This window comes from Piliocolobus tephrosceles, chromosome 1 (genome assembly GCF_002776525.5).
Source record: "Piliocolobus tephrosceles isolate RC106 chromosome 1, ASM277652v3, whole genome shotgun sequence".
NCBI lineage: Eukaryota > Metazoa > Chordata > Mammalia > Primates > Cercopithecidae > Piliocolobus > Piliocolobus tephrosceles.
Genome location: NC_045434.1, coordinates 194,117,422 through 194,137,756, shown reverse-complemented (window position 1 = coordinate 194,137,756; position 20,335 = coordinate 194,117,422). Strand labels below are relative to the sequence as shown.

General features: G+C 43.2%; 1 protein-coding gene and 1 pseudogene across 6 annotated transcripts in view; both read left to right on the top strand.

Annotated features, from left to right (window-relative positions):
• Positions 1-20,335, top strand: part of PHACTR4 (phosphatase and actin regulator 4) — a 142,312-nt gene that overhangs the window by 71,422 nt on the left and 50,555 nt on the right. The window lies entirely within an intron of this gene.
• Positions 13,819-15,039, top strand: LOC111547603 (annotated as a pseudogene).

Below are 20,335 nucleotides of genomic sequence, written 5' to 3'. Positions count from 1 at the left end.
AAAAAAAAAAAAAAAAAAAAAAAAAAGAAAAACATAAAGAATCATCTGGGACCACTACCCAGCCTAACAGATGAAATTTAGAACATAAAGATAAACCTCATCTTATCCTTCTCTTCTCTTCTGCATTCCCTTCTGATGACATTTTGCTTCTTTGTTTCCAGAATTAAACGTTCTCCTATATTTGATAAATAACTCACTTTTGGGCCGTAAATTCTCCTGTGATTTCTACGCCGAACAGTAGTTGTTTTTTAGCAAGTATAGTAAGGACTCAGTGCTGGGCATTTATCTATGAGATAGAAATGAAAGGGCTTTGAAAAACAATAAATTATAAAGCAAGTACAATTTAGTGGTAAGTGGTGGTATTTAAGAAGAATGTCCATCTAACATCTATATACTGCATAAAAAAGTTCATCTGAGTAAAGTTTGGTATTTTTATGCTTCTGAAAAAAAATAAGAATCAAATTCATCAATTCTTTTTTTTTTTTTTTTTTTTTTTTTGAGATGGAGTCTCACTCTGTGGCCCAGGCTGGAATGCAGTGGTGCGATCTCGGCTCACTGCAACCTCTACCCCCCTGGTTCAAGTGATTCTCGGGCCTCAGCCTCCCAAGTAGCTGAAATTCATCAATTCTATTCCTACCAGTAGCCCTAATAAAAGACATTTGAGGAAGAAATAGAAATCAGGAGCCTAACTAAGGTTTTTATGTTTCCTCTGGATTTAATTTTGGGGTTTTATTCCCTACTACCTAAATAAGTAGTTGACTATAAAGCCTTTATGTGGGTAGCTGATTGGAAAATCTTACCAGATTATTTGGAATGATAAATATGCAAAGTAAATTAAAACCTAAATTATTTGTTTACTCTTCTAGGCCTCTGATATAGCACTTAGTTTTGAGCTTTGAAATTAACAGTGCTAGGTTTGACAAGTCAACTGATGCAAAACACATGAATGAATATATTGAATTGATTTATTATTACTTTCAGGCACTGTGAATAACATAGAGGCCCCTATGTAGATATCATTCATGTCTAGGCCCTCAAGAAGTTTATTTTGTAGGTGAGAATTTAAAATATGAAAAAAGATATCCAAAATATTTATACATTTTTTTAAGATTAAAGCATACTTCTTTTTTTTTAATTTGATATTTTTTTTTTTACTTAAAAAATTTATTTTTGTAAAAATGGGGTCTCGCCGTGTTGACCAGGCTGGTCTCCAACTCTAGCCTCAATTGATCCTCCCACCTTCGGCTCCCAAAGTGCTAGGATTACAGGTGTGAGCCACCAAGCCCGTCCCACTCCTTTTTTTAAGTTAATTGATTCCCTTGACTTGTAATGGAAGCCCAGAGCTATTAACCAAAGAGTCTGCTTTCAAATAAATAATCTTTGCATGAGGACTCATATGCAAATTTATGAGATGTTACAACCATGTCCAACCAGAGTTTCTACTGTAGGATCTTTCTGACAACCGGTAAACTGAGTATTTGAATGTAGATTAGGAATCTGTGCTGTGGTATCTATTCAAGGAAATATGTTCTCATCAGTTAATTGAAAAAAATTATCCTTAAATAAAATATGTTCATAGGAGAAGCATGTAGATTTATCTAGATAAAGCATTGCAGTTGGGGCAGAGTGCGTTAGTTCATGCCTATAATCCCAGCACTTTGGGAGGCTGTCACAGGAGGATCACTTGAGTCCAGGAGTTTGGTACCAGCCTGCGCAACGTAGGGAGACACTGCTTCTACAAAAATAAAAATTTAGCCATTGTGGTGGTACTCATCTGTAGTCCCAGCTACTTGGGAAGCTAGGTAGGAGGATTGCTTGAGCCTGGTAGGTTGAGGCTGCAGTGACTCATGATTGCCCCTCTGTACTCCAGCCTGGGTGTCAGGGAGACACTGTCTCAAGAAAAAGAAACACAAACTTTCAAATCCTACTTTGTAGTTCTTAATGAACATAAAAACTGGTTTTTTGCTCACCAAAATTCTTTACTATGTGTCATATTAAAACAACTAGCTAATTATCACATATCCTTAAATCAGGCACAAGACCAAAGAATTTCTTCAATTTGTTTTTTATTTTTAAACTTTTTTTTTTTTTTTTTTGGCCGGGTGTGGTGGTTCACGAAGCCTGTAATCCCAGCACTTTGGGAGGCCCAGGTGGGAGGATCATGAGGTCAGGAGATTGAGACCATCCTGGCTAACACGGTGAAACCCTGTCTCTACTAAAAATACAAAAATTAACTAGGCATGCTGGTGCGTGCCTGTAGTCCCAGCTACTGGGGAGGCTGAGGCAAGAGAATCGCTTGAACCAGGGAGGCAGAGGTTGCAGTGAGCCAAGATCGCGCCACTGCACTCCAGCCTGGTGACAGAGCCAGACTCTGTCTCAAAAAAAAAAAAAAGGTTTTATTTGTTTGTTTGTTTGTTTGTATATTTATTTATTTACTTATTTTTGAGATGAAGTCTCACTCTCACCCAGGCTGGAGTGCAGTGGCGTGATCTCGGCTCACTGCAACCTCTGCTTCCCAGGTTCAAGTGACTCTCCTGTCTCATCCTCTCGAGTAGCTGGGACTACAGGTGCCCACCACTAAGGCTGGCTAATTTTTGTATTTTTAGTAGAGATGGAGTTTCACCATGTTGGCCAGGTTGCTCTCAAACTCCTGACCTCAAGTGATCTGCCTGCCTTGGCTTCCCAAATTGCTGGGATTACAGTTGTGAGCCACTGCCCCGGCCAATTTATTTTTTTTAATTGAAAATAATTGTACCTGTTGATGGGATACATAGTGGATATTTCAGTATGTATGATGTGATTAGATTAGGGTAATTAGCATATTCATCATCTCCAATATGTATTATTTATTTGTATTGGAAAGGTTGAAAAACTCCTCAGCTGTTTGAAACTTCATATTATTGTTAACTATAGTCATCCTGAAGTGGCATAGAACACTAGAACTTTTTTCTCCTATCTAGCTATAATTTTGTATTCTTTAACAAATCTTTCCCTATCCTTCTTTTCCTGTTATCTCTCCCAGCCTGTAGTAGCCTCTGTTGTACTTTTTACTCCTATGAGATCAACTTTTTTTTTAGCTTCTGTGTATGAGTGAGAACGTGTGGTGTTTAACTTCCTGTTCCTACCTTATTTCACTTAAAATAATGTCCTTAGTTCCATCCATGTTGCTGAGAATGACAGGATTCCTCCCTCCCTCCCTCCCTCCCTTCCTTCCTTCCTTCTTTCCTTTCTCCCTCCCTCCCTCCCTCTCTTTTTTTTCTTTTTCTTTTTCTTTTTTTTTTTAGGCAAGTCTCACTCTGTCGCTCAGGCTGGAGTTCAGTGGCACGATCTCAGCTTGCTGCAACCTCTGCCTCCCAGGTTCAAGCAATTCTCCTGCCTCAGCCTCCCTAGTAGCTGAGACTACGGGCACACACTGCCACGCCCAGCTAATTCTTTTTTTTTTTTCTTGAGACAGGGTCCCACTCTGTCACCCAGGTACAGTGACACAATCACAGCTTACTGCAGCTTCAGCCTCCTAGGTTCAAGTGAACCTCCCACCTCAGCCTCTCAAGTAGCTGGAACTACAGGCACATGCCACCACACCTGGCTAGTTTTTTTGGTTTTTGAAGAGACCAGGTCTCACTCTGTTGCCCTGACTGGTCTCAAATTCCTGGACCTGGAATCAAGTGATCTTCCTGCCTCAGCCTCCCAAAGTGCTGGGATTACAGTTATGAGCTAGTATACCTGGCTCATTCTTTTTTATGGCTAAATAGTATTCCATTTTGTATATATACCACATTTTCTTTATCCATTCATCTGTTGTTGAACACCTAGGTTGATTCCATATCTTGGCTGTTGTTGTAAACATGGAAGTGCAGATATCTCCTCAGTATAATGATTTCCTTGCCTTTGGATATATTCTCAGTAATGGTATTGCTGGATCATACGGTAGTTCTATTTGTAGTTTTTTTTGAGGACCCTCCATACTGTTCCCCATAGTGGCTATACTAGTTTACATTCCTACCGACAGTGTATAGCGTTCCCTTTACTCTGCACCCTCACCAGCACTGGCTACTTTTTGTCTTTTTGATAATAGCCTCCTAACTGGGGTGAGCTGATACTTCATTGTGGTTTTGATTTGCATTCACCTGATGATTAGTTATGTTGAGCATTTAAAAAATATATTTGGCTTTTTTTTTTTTTTTTTTTGAAACAGAGTCTCTCTCACTCTGTCACCAGGCCGGAGTGCAGTGGTGCGAGAAGTCTCAGCTCACTGCAACCTCCAACTCCCCGGTTCAAGCTATTCTGCTGCCCTAGGCTCCCAAGTAGCTGGGATTACAGGCACACGCCACCATGCCCAACTAATTTTTGTATTTTTAATAGAAACGGGGTTTCACCATGTTGCCAGGATGGTCTTAGTCTCCTGACCTTGTGATCCGCCTGCCTCAGCCTCCCAAAGTACTGGGATTACAGGCGTAAGCCACAGCCCTTGGCCTGTTTGGCCGTTTTTATGTCTTCTTTTGAGAAATGTCTCTTCAGATCATTTGGTCTTTCCCATTTTTATATTATTTAATTAATTATTTATTTATTTAATTTCTTTGAGGCAGAGTCTCGCTCTGTTGCCCAAGCAGAGTGCAGTGGCACAATTTCGGCTCACTGCAACCTCCGCCTCCCGGGTTCAAGCAGTTCTCTGCCTCAGCCTCCCAAGTAGCTGGGATTACAGGTTCCTGCCAGCACACCCAGCCAGTTTTTGTATTTTTAGTAGAGACGGGGTTTCACCATCTTGGCCAGGCTGGTCTTGAACTCCTGACCTTGTGATCCACCTGCCTCGGCTCCCTGAAGTGCAGGGATTGCAGGCGTGAGCCACCTTGCCCGGCCATATTTAATTATTCTTTTTTAAGACAGTCTCGCTATGTGCCTAGGCTGGTCTTGAACTCCTGGGCTCACACAGTCGTCCCACTTCGGCCTCCCAAAGTGCTAGGATTACAAGCATGAGTCACTGTACCCAGGCCTTCCTAATTTTAATTAGAAGGGCCAAAGATTTTTAGTAAATTCTTTCCAATCATTTGGTTTGGAACTTTCCTCCTCTGTCTTTCTATTTCACCTATCTCTTTTTTTTCCTTTTTGCCCCTTCATTTACCCTAATTCACTAACTTTTTCCCCCACTTTTCTTTTGCGTAATAATATATTGCTATAAAAGATACTGTATATTCTCTTTCCTACATTCCTTTTCTATCACCATTTGATTTATTTTCTCTGAAATTTGGAGTTATGGGGTTCTCACCCTTATGATAATGGAAGTAGTTTTTGGGAATGTGATTTGGAAATATATCATCCCCCATCTCTACAAAAAAATGTAAAAATTAGCCAGTCGTGGTGGTGCACACCTATAGTCCCAGATCTTCAAGAGGCTGGGATGGGAGGATCACTTGAGCCCAGGAGGCTGAGGCTGCAGTGAGCCATGATCATGTCACTGCACTGCAGGCTGGGCAACAGAGCAAGACTGTGTCTGAAAAAAAAGAAAGGAAAAGAAATATATTATCACTTAAAGGCAAAATCCTAAGGAGATTGCTGGATGAATAAAATTTAACATAGCTACATAACAACAATAAAACAGGAGTAAATAATAGGTAGGTTAATTTAAAGTGAAGTGCTTCATGGGATTTTGTAGAAAAAATCTTAGTAGCATCTGGTTATCAGAATTAAAAAGACATTTCTCATACCTGTCTGCTGTTTATCTAACAGTAAATGCTTCCTTTTAAGAAGAAACAGGCATACTTTTCTCATGTAATCCAGTGTTCAGGAGGAGGTGGCAATATAGGGGTGTGTCATAAACTCCTTAAAGGATTCTTAGTACTGTATTATCAAATTTGGAATACCAACCAAAAATTTTTGATCCCTCTCTCTGCTCCAGTGGATTTTCTAAATACACTATTGATAAGGTTTGGCTCTGGGTCTCCAACCAAGTCTCATGTTGAATTGTAATCCCCAATGTTGAAAGTGGGACCTGGTGGGAGGTGATTGGATCATGGGGTGGATTTCTCATGAATGGTTTAACACCATCCACTTAGTACTGTATTCAGGATAGTAAGTTCTCATGAGATCTGGTCATTTAAAAGTGTGTGGAGGCTGGGTGCTGTGGCTCATGCCGGTAATCCCAGCACTTTGGGAGGCTGAGGCAGGCAGATCATGAGGTCGGGAGTTCAAGACCAGCCTGGCCAACATGGTGAAACCCCGTCTCTACTAAAAATACAAAAATTAGCTGGGCATGGTGGCAAGTGCCTGTAGTCCCAGCTACTTGGGAGGCTAAGGCAGGAGAATCCGTTGAACCCTGGAGGCAAAGGTTTTGATGAGCCAAGACTGCACCACTGCACTCCAGCCTGTGCAACAGAGTGAGGCTCCATCTCAAAAAAAAAATAAGTGTGTGTGGCACCTGCACCCTTGCTCTCTTGCTCCTGTTCTGGGCCATGTGACATGTCTACTCCCCCTTCATCTTCCAGCATGATGGTAAGTTCCTGCAGCTTCCCCTAAAGCCAGGCAGATACTAGCATCATTCTTCCTATACAGACTGCAGAACCATAAGCCAGTAAAACCTCTTTTCTTTATAAATTACCCAGTCTCGGGTATTTCTTTTTATTTATTTATTTATTTATTTATCTATTCATTCATTCATTCATTCATTCATTCATTCATTCATTCAGATAGAGTCTCACTCTGTTGCCCAGGCTGGAGTCCAGTGGCACGATCTCAGCTCACTGCAACCTCTGCCTCCTGGGTTCAAGTGATTCTTTTGCCTCAGCCTTGTAGCTGGGACTACAGGCACGTGCCACCATGCCTGGCTAATTTTTATATTTTTAGTAGAGATGGGGTTTCGCCATATTGGCCAGGCTGGTCTCAAACTCCTGACCTCAGGTGATCCTCCTGCCTTGGCCTCCCAGAGTGCTGGGATTACAGGTGTGAGCCACCGTACCTGGCCTCAGGTAATTCTTTATAGCAATGCAAGAATGGACTAATAGACCTATTATCACAATCTACATATGTATTTCCTCTTTCTTTTTTTTTTTTTTTTTTTTTGAGACAGTCTCACTCTGTCGCCCAGGCTGGAGTGCAGTGGCACGATCTTGGCTTACTACATCCTCTGCCTCCTGGATTCAGGTGATTCTCCTGCCTCAGCCTCCCAAGTAGCTGGCATTACAGGCGCCCACCACCATGCCCGGTTATGTGTTTCCTCTTTCTACTTGCAAGTAAACTTTGGAAAGTTTGAAGTTTTTTTCCCATGAGTGAATAGCTTATATTCTGGCCCTTCACTATAAAAACATACCCTTAACCTGGAATTTTTTATCAAGCAGTGTGCACATTAAGTTGCCAGTGGTAAAGCAGCATCACTACTTGATACAATCATGGGCAGAAATCTGTGTTTTTCCAGAGGTAGAATCTCAGACGTAACTGTACCTGCAAGTTCAGAGAGAGAGACCTTCCACCTATCTTCCCCTGACTGCTTTGCCCAATTCTTTCTAATTTCCAAGGGTCAGAGCTATGCAGTATTTCCACAGGAAGTTGTGGGCCTTCTCTAGACAAAGCCTGCTTTGTTCATTAGTGGCAGGTTTACTTTCTGTAATTTTGCCGAAGTTTTCTGAAACAGTTCTTTAAAGCCAATAATAATCCTCTTTTAGAAGGCAAAAATAAGTACAGTAGTGTAAATACCATAAATGAATGTTCTACATTTACAATGTTCTGATACTGTGAGAAGGTTGTTTATAGCAAATCTGTTTCCAGCTAGGTGGGCTTAAAAATAGACTAAACCGGCCGGGCGCGGTGGCTCAAGCCTGTAATCCCAGCACTTTGGGAGGCCGAGACGGGCGGATCACAAGGTCAGGAGATTGAGACCATCCTGGCTAACACGGTGAAACCCCGTCTCTACTAAAAAAAAAAAAAAAAAAATACAAAAAACTAGCCGGGCGAGGTGGCGGGCGCCTGTAGTCCCAGCTACTCGGGAGGCTGAGGCAGGAGAATGGCGTAAACCCGGGAGGCGGAGCTTGCAGTGAGCTGAGATCCGGCCACTGCACTCCAGCCTGGGAGACAGAGCGAGACTCCGTCTCGGAAAAAAAAAAAAAAAATAGACTAAACCATTATATTATGAAGATACTTGGTACTTCTTCATAGTGAAGTATATATATACCTTGTTGAATAAAATTATACATCTTAAAATTTTGGACAAATAGGCTGGGCACGGTGGCTCATGCCTGTAATCCTAGCACTTTGGGACGTCGAAGTGGATGGATCACTGTTGACCAGGCTGGCTGGAACTCCTGACCTCAGGTGATCACGCCATTGTACTCCAGCCTGGGTGTCAGAGCAAGACTTTGTTTCCAAAAAAAAAGAAGAAGGCTGGGCGTGGTGGCTCACGCCTGTAATCCCAGCACTTTGAGAGGCCGAGACGGGTGGATCACAAGGTCAGGAGATCGAGACCATCCTGACTAACACAGTGAAACCCCGTTTCTACTAAAAATACAAAAAAATTAGCTGGTGTGGTGGTGGGCACCTGTAGTCCCAGCTACTCGGGAGACTGAGGCAGGAGAATGGCGTGAACCTGGGAGGTGGAGCTTGCAGTGAGCCGAGATTGCACCACTGCACTCCAGCCTGGGTAACAGAGTGAGACTCTACCAAAAAAAAAAGAAAAGAAAAGAAAATCTGATAAGGTATAAAACATAGAGATAGAATTCATACAGATCCAATAACTTTTGTTACTTATTACTAAGTCAAATAAAGCGGGGGGAAAGTAAGGCTATACTGAAAACTGTTTTCTGTGGATTCCCATTGCCTGTGCCTTATCTTGCCATTAATGTGGATGATTAAGAGGTAAGGCATGGTAGCTCACACACTTTGGGGGGCTGAGGCAGGAGGATTGCTTGAGGCCAGGAGTTCAAGACCAGCCTGGGCAATATAGCAAAACCTGATCTCTACTCAGAAAAGTAGCCAGGTGAAGTGGTATGCGCCTGTAGTTCTAGCTTCTCAGAGGCTGAGGCGGGAAGATTGCTTGAGCCCAGGAGTTCAAGGTTGCAGTGAGTTATGATCATGCCATTGTACTCCAAGCTGGGTGAAACAGTGCGACAGTGTCTCAAAACAAAACAACAACCAAAAAAACTGGCTGTGCTGGGTGCAGCGGTGCACCCCTAGAGCCCCAGTGACTTGAGAGGCTGAAGCAGCAGGATTACTTGAGACCAGGAGTTTGAGGCTACAGTGCACCATGATCATGCCCCTTAATAGCCACTGCACTCTAGCTTGGGTAACATAACCCCATATCCAAAAAATAAAAATATATATGTATAATAAAATAAAGAATTGGTTGTAAATCTAATTCTAAAATTAACATTATCTTTGACCTAGGACATATTGTTTAATCCTGTTTTATCTCATATCTCCATCAAGTTATACAGGTATAATATGCATCTATAGTAAATAGTTAATGAATACTTTATCTGAAGATGAAAGGTGCTCAGTGGTTTTTATAAATATCATATATTTATTTAAAAATCACAGCCAGTGGCCAGGCACTGTGGCTCACTCCTGTAATCCCAGCACTTTGGGAGACCAAGGTGGGTAGATCCCTGAGGTCAGGAGTTTGAGCCCAGCCTGGCCAACATGGTGAAACCCCATCTCTACTAAAAATACAAAAGTTAGCCGGGTATGGTGGCGGGCATCTGTAATTTCAGCTACTTTGGAGGCTGAGACAGGAGAATCCCTTGAACCCAGGAGGCAGGGGTTGCAGTGAGCTCAGATCATGCTATTGCCCTCCAGCCAGGGTTACAGAGCAACACTCTGTCTCAAAAAAAAAAAAAAAAAAATCGTCCCTGAAATTCATATGAACCAACTACACTTGCACTTAAAAACTTCAACTAAATATTGACTAGGAAAAATATGGTGGTGAAGAAACTACTAGAACTCTGCATAGTTCATGATATAAGAAACAAGCCTATGATATGTGGGGTACTACAACTTGAGTAAGGGAGTAAGTAGTTTAAATACCAGGCCTGGTTTCAGGGTACTACTCAAACAGGAAACTCCAACTGTAATTTGGTTAGTTATCTTCCACTCCCAGCCTCCGCCCCCTCCAGAAAACACCAAGACTGTCAACTCTGTGACGTGCTTTCCTAATGGCCTGTAGCTACATGACTCAAAGAAAAAGGTGTTTTCTTTGGAACACACAATTATAAAACTATACCCAGCATCCTACACCCTGATTTCTGGCAAACAAAGGGAAACTACTTTTTTTTTTTTCACTCATAGAAAACAGAATGGGGCCATAGGCCATTTAAAATGCTGTAACTAGTTTAAACAGAAACAACGGGCTATCCAAATGTGACTGCATGCCTATATTTTCTCTGTCAAATTGGAAATTAGAGGGAACATTTTATAAAATCAGAGATGCTGAGAACAAAGATTGATATGCAAAATTGGCATATGAACAGTTTCAGGCTCATTTTTCTTAGTCCTTTATTAGTATAGAACAAATTTGGGTGTACTTATATCATTTTTTAAAAAATAGTGATGATTTCTGGATACCTGAGTATATTTTTTGTTTTTTTTTTTTTTGTTTGTTTTTTGAGGCAGGGTCTCCCTCTGTCACTCAGGTTGTAGTACAGGGGCATGATCACAGCTCACTGCAGCCTCATCCACCTGAGCTTAATTAAGGAGTTCCCTCACCTTAGTCTACCAAGTAGCTGGGACTGCAGGTGCATGGCACCATGCTCAGCCAATTGTTGTGTGTGTGTGGTTTTTGTTTTGTTTTGTTTTGTTTTTGAGAGGGAGTCTTGCTCTGTGGCCCATGCTGGAGTGCAGTGGAGTGGTCTCAGCTCACTGCAACCTCTGCCTCCCGGGTTCAAGAGATTCTCGTGCCTCAGCCTCCTGAGTAGCTGGAACTACAGGCACGTGCCACCACGCCCAGCTAATTTTGTTTTTTTGTTTTTTGTTTTTTGTTTTAGTCGAAACAGGGTTTCATGTTGGCCATTCTGGTCTCGAACTCCTGACCTCAAGTGATCCACCCACCTCAGCCTCCCAAAGTGCTGGGATTATAGGCACAAGCCACCACACCCAGCCTAATTTTTGCGTTTTTGTAGAGATGACGTCTCAGTATGTTGCCCAGGCCGGTCTTGACCTCCTGGGTTTAAGCAGTCCGCCCACCTGGCCTTCCAATGTGCTGGGATTACAGGTGCAAGCCACTGCGCCCGGCCCGCTCTTTGTTCTGTAATGTATTCATCTGTCAGTTTCTCTTTGTTTCTGTTACAGTTTCTTTTTTTTTTTTTTTTTTTTTTTTTGAGGCAGAGTCTCGCTCTGTCGCCCGGGCTGGAGTGCAGTGGCCGGATCTCAGCTCACTGCAAGCTCCGCCTGCCGGGTTTACGCCATTCTCCTGCCTCAGCCTCCCGAGTAGCTGGGACTACAGGCGCCCGCAACCTCGCCCGGCTAGTTTTTGTATTTTTAGTAGAGACGGGGTTTCACCGTGTTAGCCAGGATGGTCTCGATCTCCTGACCTCGTGATCCGCCCGTCTCGGCCTCCCAAAGTGCTGGGATTACAGGCTTGAGCCACCGCGCCCGGCCTGTTTCTGTTACAGTTTCTAAACATTGCAATTGAATCTTCTTGTCAAACAGAAATTCATACTGAGAAGCTTGAAGCTTGGACTATTGTAGCAGGGGGTTTTTTGTTATTTATTTATTTGTTTGTTTGTTTATTTATTTATTTTTAGATAAAGGGTATTGCTGTGTTGCCCAGGCTGGAGTGCAGTAGCTATTCACAGGTGCAATTATACATAACACAATACAGCCTCAACTCCTAGACTCAAGCAATCCTCCTGCCTCAGCCTCCTGAGTAACTGGGACAACAGGTGCACATCACTGTGCCCTGCCCAGTGTTATTGTAGCAGTTTTAGAGATAAATGGCTTAATTAGATCTAGTCAGCCACTGCTATGAAGGACTTATGCATTCATTTTTTTTTTTTTTTTTTTTTTTTTGGAGACAGGGTCTCACTTGTTGCCCAGGCTGGAGTGCAGTGGCACGATCACAGCTCACTACAGACTCAACCTCCTGAGATCAAAGAATCCTCCTGCCCCAGCCTCCCAAGTGGCTAAGACTATAGGCAAGCACAACACCTGGCTAATTTTTTTTTTTTGTAGAGACAGGGTCTCCCTATGTTGCTCAAGCTGATCTCAAACTCCTGGGCTCAAGTGATCCCCACGACCTCGACCTCCCAGAGTACTAGGATTAAAAGCATGAGCCACCATGCCTGGCAAATTTATGCATTCTTCAAAACTCTTTATTATACAGCTAAAACACTTTTACCTGGCATATTTAGATCTTCATTAAATTTGGTTTCTAGCTCCTTTAGCACAATATTTTACTCGTGGCAAACTAGGAGAATATACTTAAAAGAACTCTTAGAATCCAGATTACAGTTCACAGGTTTCAACTGTGTAGGTTCTTATGTGTGGATGTTTTTCAATAAATGTATTGACAAATTGTTTGGAGATTTACAACCATTTGAAAAAAACTCACAGGCCAGATGTGGTGGCTTTTGCCTGTAATTCCAGCACTTTGGGAATCTGAGGCAAGAGGATTACTTGAAGCCAGGAGTTCAAGGTCAACCCAGGCAACATAGTGAGACCCTATCTCTAGAAAAAATTTAAAAATTAGCCAGCCGTGGTGGCACATGCCTGTTGTCCCAGCTACTCAGACAGCTGAGGTGGGAGAATCGCTTGATCCCCCCAGGAGTTGGAGGCTGCAGTGAGCTCTCATCTTGCCACTGCACTCTAGCCTGGGCAAGAGTGAGATGCTGTCTCAACAATTTTTAAAAAGAGGCCGGGTATGGTGGCTCATGCCTGTAATCCCAGCACTCTGGGAGGCCAAGGTGGGTGGCTCACTTGAGATCAGGAGTTTAAGACCAGCCTGGTCAACATGTCGAAACCTCATCTCTACTAAAATTAGCTGGGCGTGGTGGTGCATGCCTGTAGTCCCAGCTACTTAGGAGGCTGAGGCAGGAGAATCACTTGAACCTGGAAGGCGGAGGTTGCAGTGAGCTGAGATCGCACCACTGCACTCCAACCTGGGAGACAGTGAGATTCCATCTCCAAAAATAAAAAATGCAAATAAATAATAAAAATAAAAATAAAGCCAGGCTCAGTGGCTCACTCCTGTAATCCCAGCACTTTGGGAGACTAAGGCAGGTAGATCACCTGACGTCAGGAGTTCAAGACCAGCCTAGCTAACATGGCAAAACCCCGTCTCTACTAAAAATACAAAAATTAACCAGGTGTGGTGGTGCACACCTGTAATCCCGGCTACTTGGGAGGCTGAGCAAGAGAATTGCTTGAACCCAGGAGGCAGAAGTTGCAGTGAGCCGAGATCATGCCATTGCACTCCAGCCTGGGTAACAAGAGTGAAACTTTGTCTCAGAAAAATAAATAAATAAAAATAAAAATGAATTAAATTAACTGTAGCATATATTGTACTGCTGTAATTTCATAGTCACCTCCTATTACTATTGAAGTGAGCTCAAGTATTGCCAGTATCCACTTAAAATGCTGTGTGATGCTAATCTTCTAGTGAGCAGTTTTTCATAGCTTAGTGCAATATCATAAATCTTGAATAACACCATGGGACCTATACCATGTGCCACTAGTGATACTGGAATTGCTCTTAAGAAGCAGAGAAGAGTCATGACATTATAAGAAAAAGTTGAAAATGAGAAAAAGGAAAAAAAAGGAAAAATTGAATTGCTTGATGTGTACCATAGCTTGAGGTCTATAGCTGCAGTTGCCTGCCATTTTTATAAGCATATAGTACATAGGTGGTGGCTGGGCCCGGGAAATGGCGGCATCAGGAGAGAGCAGGACTTTGGGCAGCGGAGGCAGCACAGAGGACGCATTTCTGACCTTCTACAGTGAGGTGACACAAATAGAGAAGAGAGACTTGGTTCCAACATCCAAAAATCAGATTGAAAGACAGACGTGTCCTGGTTCCTCTTACTTTAGTTTGAACCCATTTGAGGTTCTTCAGAAGTTACAGATGAAGAAATAAAAAAAAAGAGGTTTCGGCAGTTATCCACATTGGTGTGTCCTGACAAAAATCATGATGCTGACAGAGCACAAAGGGCTTTTGAAGCTATGGACAAAGCTTACAAGTTGCTACTGGATCAGGACCAAAAGAAGAGGGCCCTGGATGTAATTTAGGCAGAAAAAGAATACGTGGAACATGACCGGGCACAGTGGCACACGCCTGTAATCTCAGCACTTTGGGAGGCCGAGGCAGGCAGATCACCTGAGGTCAGGAGTTCGAGACCAGCCTGGCCAACGTGGTGAAACCCCGTCTCTACTAAAAATACAAAAATTATCCAGGTGTGGTGGCAGGCGCCTGTAATCCCAGCTACTTGGCTACTTCGGAGGCTGAGGCAGGAGAATCACTTGAATTCAGGAGGCAGAGGTTTCAGTGAGCTGAGATCATGCCGTTGCACTCCAGCCTGGGCAACAAGAGCAAAACTCTGTCTCAAAAAACTAAAAATAAAAAAGAATACATGGAACACACTGAAAGAGTGAAAAAAACAAATAAGGAAGGAAAACCTACATTTGTAGAGGAGGATGATCCTGAACTGTTCAAACAAGCTGTATGTAAACAGACAAACTCTTTGCTGAGCTAGAAATTGAAAGGAAAGAGAAGCCAAAGAGATGCATGAAAGGAAATAACAAAGGGAAGAAGAGATTGAAGCTCAAGAAGAAGCCAAACGAGAAAGAGAGTGGCAGAAAAACTTTGAGGAAAGTGGAGATGGTCGTGTGGACAGCTGGCGAAACTTCCAAGCCAATACAAAGAGGAAGAAAGAGAAGAAGAATCAGACCTTCCTGAGACCATTGAAAGTAAAAATGAAGCAGCGTGAGTGACCACCCAGGTCACAGGCACAGAACCTTCCCCCTGCTATCTCCCTTCCTGCTTTGAAGGAGTCAGTCTTTCCTCCCACTTCCACCCCAACATAGAGTAGTATTTGCTTTTTAGTCCATTTTGGTTTGTGTGTGTGTGTGTGTGTGGTTGTTTGATTTTTTTTTTTTTTTTTTTTTTGAGATGGAGTCTCGTTCTGTCACCCAGGCTGGAGTACAGTGGCACTATCGCGGCTCACTGCAAGCTCCACCTCCTGGGTTCATGCCATTCTTCTGCCTCAGCCTCCTGAGTAGCTGGGACTACAGGCGCCCGCCACCACGCCCGGCTGATTTTTTGTATTTTTAGTAGAGACGGAGTTTCATCGTGTTAGCCAGGATGGTCTTTGATCTCCTGATACTGTGATCCGCCCGCCTCAGCCTCCCAAAGTGCTGGGATTCCAGGCGTGAGCCACCGTTCCTGGCCTCATTTTGTTTTCAATATAATTTAATATTGATCAGAGCAATTCTTTTGTACATTGAAATGAGGGGCTTGGTTAAAAAAAAGACCTTCCCCTCTCCCTGCCCCTAGAACAACCAGGATCAGAAGGTGCCACCATTGGTGCTGCCTTCTCTTCCCACAGCCTGTAACTCAGTGTTTTGTACTTCACTGAATTGTGATGGTTAGAAACTTCATGGATAGTTTGTGGAAATCATCCGATTAAACATATTGCTTAAAATGGTTGTTGCTATGACTTCAGAGACAAGCCTGGGGCACCTTAGGAAGCCCCTTGGCTTCAGTTGCTTGCTTCTAGGTGTGCTCCCTTCGAAGGCCCAGATGAAACAAGGAACACTTGTGGGCACACAGAGCAGGCATCTGATGTCCTGATGCCCTGTGGTGTTCAGCATGTGTTTGGCACGGGGGCATCCACTGACCAATCAGCATGGCCTGAGGCCCACGCCACCCAAACCTTTCACTTTCCGAAGAGCTAGCTGTCCTCCACCCAGTACCATGGTGTCCTAGCCTGTCTGCATTTGTTAGTGGTAACATTCTTTATAATAAGTTTTTATAACCCCCCCAAAAATATAGTATATACCTATAACATACAAAGTACGTGTTAAATGACCATTTTTGTTATCAATAAGGCTTCTAGCCTAAAGTAGGTTATTAGTGGTTAAGTTCTGGGGCAGTAAAAGTTATATGTGGGTCTTCTACTCCAAAGAGATTGGTGCCCCAACCCCCATGTTGTTCAAGAGTTAATTTTATTTTAAATGTAAAATCAGAAAATGTTTGGGGCTGGGCATGGTGGCTCACACCTGTAATTCCAGTACTTTGGGCAGAAGGATCACATGAGTCCAGAACTTTGACACCAGTCTGAGCAACAAAGTGGGACTCCATCTCTTCAAAAAATAAAAATTAGCCACACGTGGTGCATGGCATTAGTCCCAGGTATTTGTGAAGCTGAAGCAGAAGGATGACTTGAGCCTTGGACATCAAGGCTACAGTGAGCAGTGATTGTGCCACTGCCCTCCTCTAGGCTGGACGGCCAAGCAAGCCTGTCTGGGAAAAAAAAAAAAAAGAGGTCGGGCGCAGTGGCTTACGCCTGTAATCCCAGCACTTTGGGAGGCTGAGGCGGGAGGATCACTTGAGCCTAGGAGTTTGAGAGACCATTGTGGGTAAAATACTGATAACCCCCCTGCACAAAAAATTTAAAAATTAGCTGCATGTGGTAGCATGCACCTGTGGTCCCAGCTACTTGGGAGGATGAGGTGGGGGAATGGCTTGAGCCCGGGAGGTCGAAGCTATAGTGAGCCATGATCGTACCACTGCACTCCAGCCTGGATGACAAAGTCAGACCCTGTCTCAAAACAAAATTTTAAAAGAAACCTAATTTTAGAATTTCTACCATTTTAAGATTTTAACATTGAACAATGTTTGAGATGACTATCAAATTGTTAAAATAAACTGTATAGAGATGAATACCAACCATCTAGATGGTGAGAATTCATGCCAGTTTTGTAAATTATATTCTGAAAACCGTTGTGAGTGAAGGAAACCAGATGTTGCAAAGACTTGTAAAATTTCAGCTGAACCTTTATTCTGCAGGCATTATGGTAGAAAGAATCACAGACTTTGAAGTCAGAGAGATGTAGATTTAAATCCCAGCCTGGCCAGGCACAGTGCTCACAACTGTAATCCCAACAGTTTGAGAGGCTGAGGTGGGCAGGACTTTGAGACCAGCCTGGCCAACATGGTGAAACCCCGACTCCACTAAAAATAAAAAAAGTAGCCGGGTGTGGTGTTGCATACCTGTAATCCCAGCTACTCACGAGGCTGAGGCAGGAGAATCACTTGAACCCAGGAGTCAGAGGTTGCAGTGAGCCGAGATCACACCACTGCACTCCAGCCTGGATGACAGAATGAGACCCTGACTCAATAAATAGGTCAGGGACAGTGGCTCATGCCTGTAATCCCAGCACTTTTGGAAACTGAAGCAGGAGGATCACTTGAGGCCAGGAGTTCAAGACCAGCGTGGCCAGCATAGTGAAGCCCCATCTCTACTGAAAATACAAAAATTTGCTAAGCATGGTGCATAGTGGCCCGCACCTGTAATCTCAGCTACTCGAGAGGCTGAGGCAGGAGGATCGCTTGAACTTGGGAGGCAGAGGTTACAGTAAGCCAGGATTGTGCCACTGAGAGCAAGACTCCATCTAAAAAAAAAAAAAAAAATCTTGCATTGTTGAAAAGTGTTAAAAGTACTAAATTAACAAGTTTGTAATGTAATAAGTCAAGGATGCACAGAATAAATGAATAAATGAGCCAAATAGAAAATGAATAGCAAAATAATAGACTTAAAATTCAACTATGCCAGTAAAAGCATTAAATATAAATGACCTAAACACTCTAATTGTCCCACCACGTTGGGAGACGGAGGTAGCTACTGAATAGGCTGAGGTAAGGCGATTACTTGAACCTGGGAATTCCGTTGAGGCAGCAGGAGCTGAGATCATACCACTGCATTCCAGCCTTGGTGACACAGCAAGATCTTGTTTCAAAAAAAAAACTCCAATTAGATAATTGTCAAGCTGGGTGCAGCTGCTCACGCCTGTAATCCCAGCACTTTGAAAGGCCAAGGTGGAAGGATCCCTTGAGCTCAGGGGTTTGAGACCAGCCTGGGCAATATAGCAAGACCTTGTCTCTACTAAAAAAATTTTTTTTTTTAGTTAACCCGTTGTGGTGGCACACGCACTTAATCCCAGCTACTCTGGAGACTGAGGCCAGAGGATTGATTGAACCCACAAAGATAAAAGAGTCCATTCAAAAGGAAGATATAATAATTCTAAATTTGTATATACCTCATAACAGCTTAAAGTATATAAAGCAAAAATTAATAGAACTAAGAGAAATCACTTTCATAGAGATATTAACATACCTCTCTCAGTTACTGATAGAGCAAGCAGACAACAAATCAGAAGGGATCTTAATGATTTGTATATTATTAACCACCTTGACATAATTGGCATATTTAGAACACCATACCAAACAATTGCACAATACACTTTCCAATTACACATAATTGGAGATAATGTATTATAAATTTGGAAAGAAATAACTAAACTTCTGTTGTTTATTTGTAACTTGGGCCATATTTGAGATACACAGGAAAAGCATTAAGTATAAATGGTCTAAACACTCCAGTTATCCTACCACGTTGGGAGACTGAGGCCGAAGGACACTTGAACCCAGCAGTTTGAGACCAGCTTGGCTCACTGCAACCTCCACCTCCTGGGTTCAAGCGATTCTCCTGCCTCAGCCTCCCAAGTAGCTGGGATTGTAGGTGCCTGCCACCATACCCACCTAATTTTTTTGTGTGTGTTTTTAATAGAGACAGGGTTTCATCATGTTGGCCAGGCTGGTCTCGACCTCCTGCCCTCAAGTGATCCACCTGTCTCGGCCTCCCAAAGTGCTGGGATTACAGGCCTGAGCCACCGCATCCTGCCTCATTTTTATTTTTTCTCTTTTTGAGACGGAGTTTTGCTCGTCACCCAGACTGGAGTGCAGTGGTGTGAACTTGGCTCACTGCAACCTCCGCCTCCCAGGTTCAAGATTCTCCTGCCTCAGCCTCCCAAGTAGCTGGGATTATAGGCATGTACCACCACACCCAGATAATTTTTGTACTTTTAGGAGAGACGAGGTTTCACCATGTTGGCCAGGCTGGTCTCAAATTCCTGATCTCAGGTGGTCTGCTGGCCTCGGCTTCCCAAAGTGCTGGGATTACAGGCATGAGCCACCCGGCCTCTAGTTCATTTTTCTTCAACAAAGAAGCAGCCTATAGCCAAAGAATGTCTGCTTCTGTCTCTTTTAACCTCCATGAGGTTTCCAGATAATAATTTGGTATTGGATTTAACACACCTGGCTGACCCTAGGACCCTAGGCTGACCTGGAGGTATATTTTCAAACAGATTCTCAAGTCCTACCTACCTCCTGGAGATTCTGTATTTTGAAAAGGCAATTGGGCTGATTCCAAGTATTTGGACAGATTTCGGAGTCTTGGAAATAATGTACTGTTTGTCCTGGAGAGCAGAAAGAAGAGGGGAAGGAAAGAGGGAGAATATGAGGATATGAATATGTATGTGTGAATTTGAGATAACTGAGTCAGGGCCAGGTGTGGCTCAACCCCAACACAGGAGATAGGAGGAAAGAAGAACATCAGCCTCTAAAAGTTTTGTAAACATGAAAATCAAGCACATTTGCATAACAAGCAAAGAAAATGTTGCTCTCTTTGTTTTTTTGTATTCAGTGGCTTTTTTTCTTTTGTAATACATATTCTGCTTATATATCAACTACTTTTTTTTGAGACAAGGTCCCTGTATTAAGCTATTCTTGCATTGCTATGAAGAAATCCCTGACACGTGATAACTTATAAAGAAAAGAGCTGGCCGAGTGCGGTGGCTCAAGCCTGTAATCCCAGAACTTTGGGAGGCCGAGACAGGCGGATCACGAGGTCAGGAGATCGAGACCATCCTGGCGAACACGGTGAAACCCCGTCTCTACTGAAAAATACAAAAAACTAGCCAGGCGAGGTGGCGGGCGCCTGTAGTCCCAGCTACTCAGGAGGCTAAGGCAGGAGAATGGCGTAAACCCGGGAGGCGGAGCTTGCAGTGAGCTGAGATCCGGCCACTGCACTCCAGCCTGGGCGACAGAGCGAGACTCCGTCTCAAAAAAAAAAAAAAAGATAAGAGCTTTATTTGGCTGGTGGTTCTGTAGGCTGTACAGGAAACATAATGCTTGCATCTGCCCTGCTTCTGGGGAGGTCTCAGGAAACTTACAATCATGACAGAAGACCAACCAGGAATAAGCATGTCACGTGACCAGAGCAGGACCAAGAGAGCAAAGAGGGAGACGCCGCATACTTTTAAATGACCAGATCTCATGAGAACTCACTCACTATTGCTAAGGCAG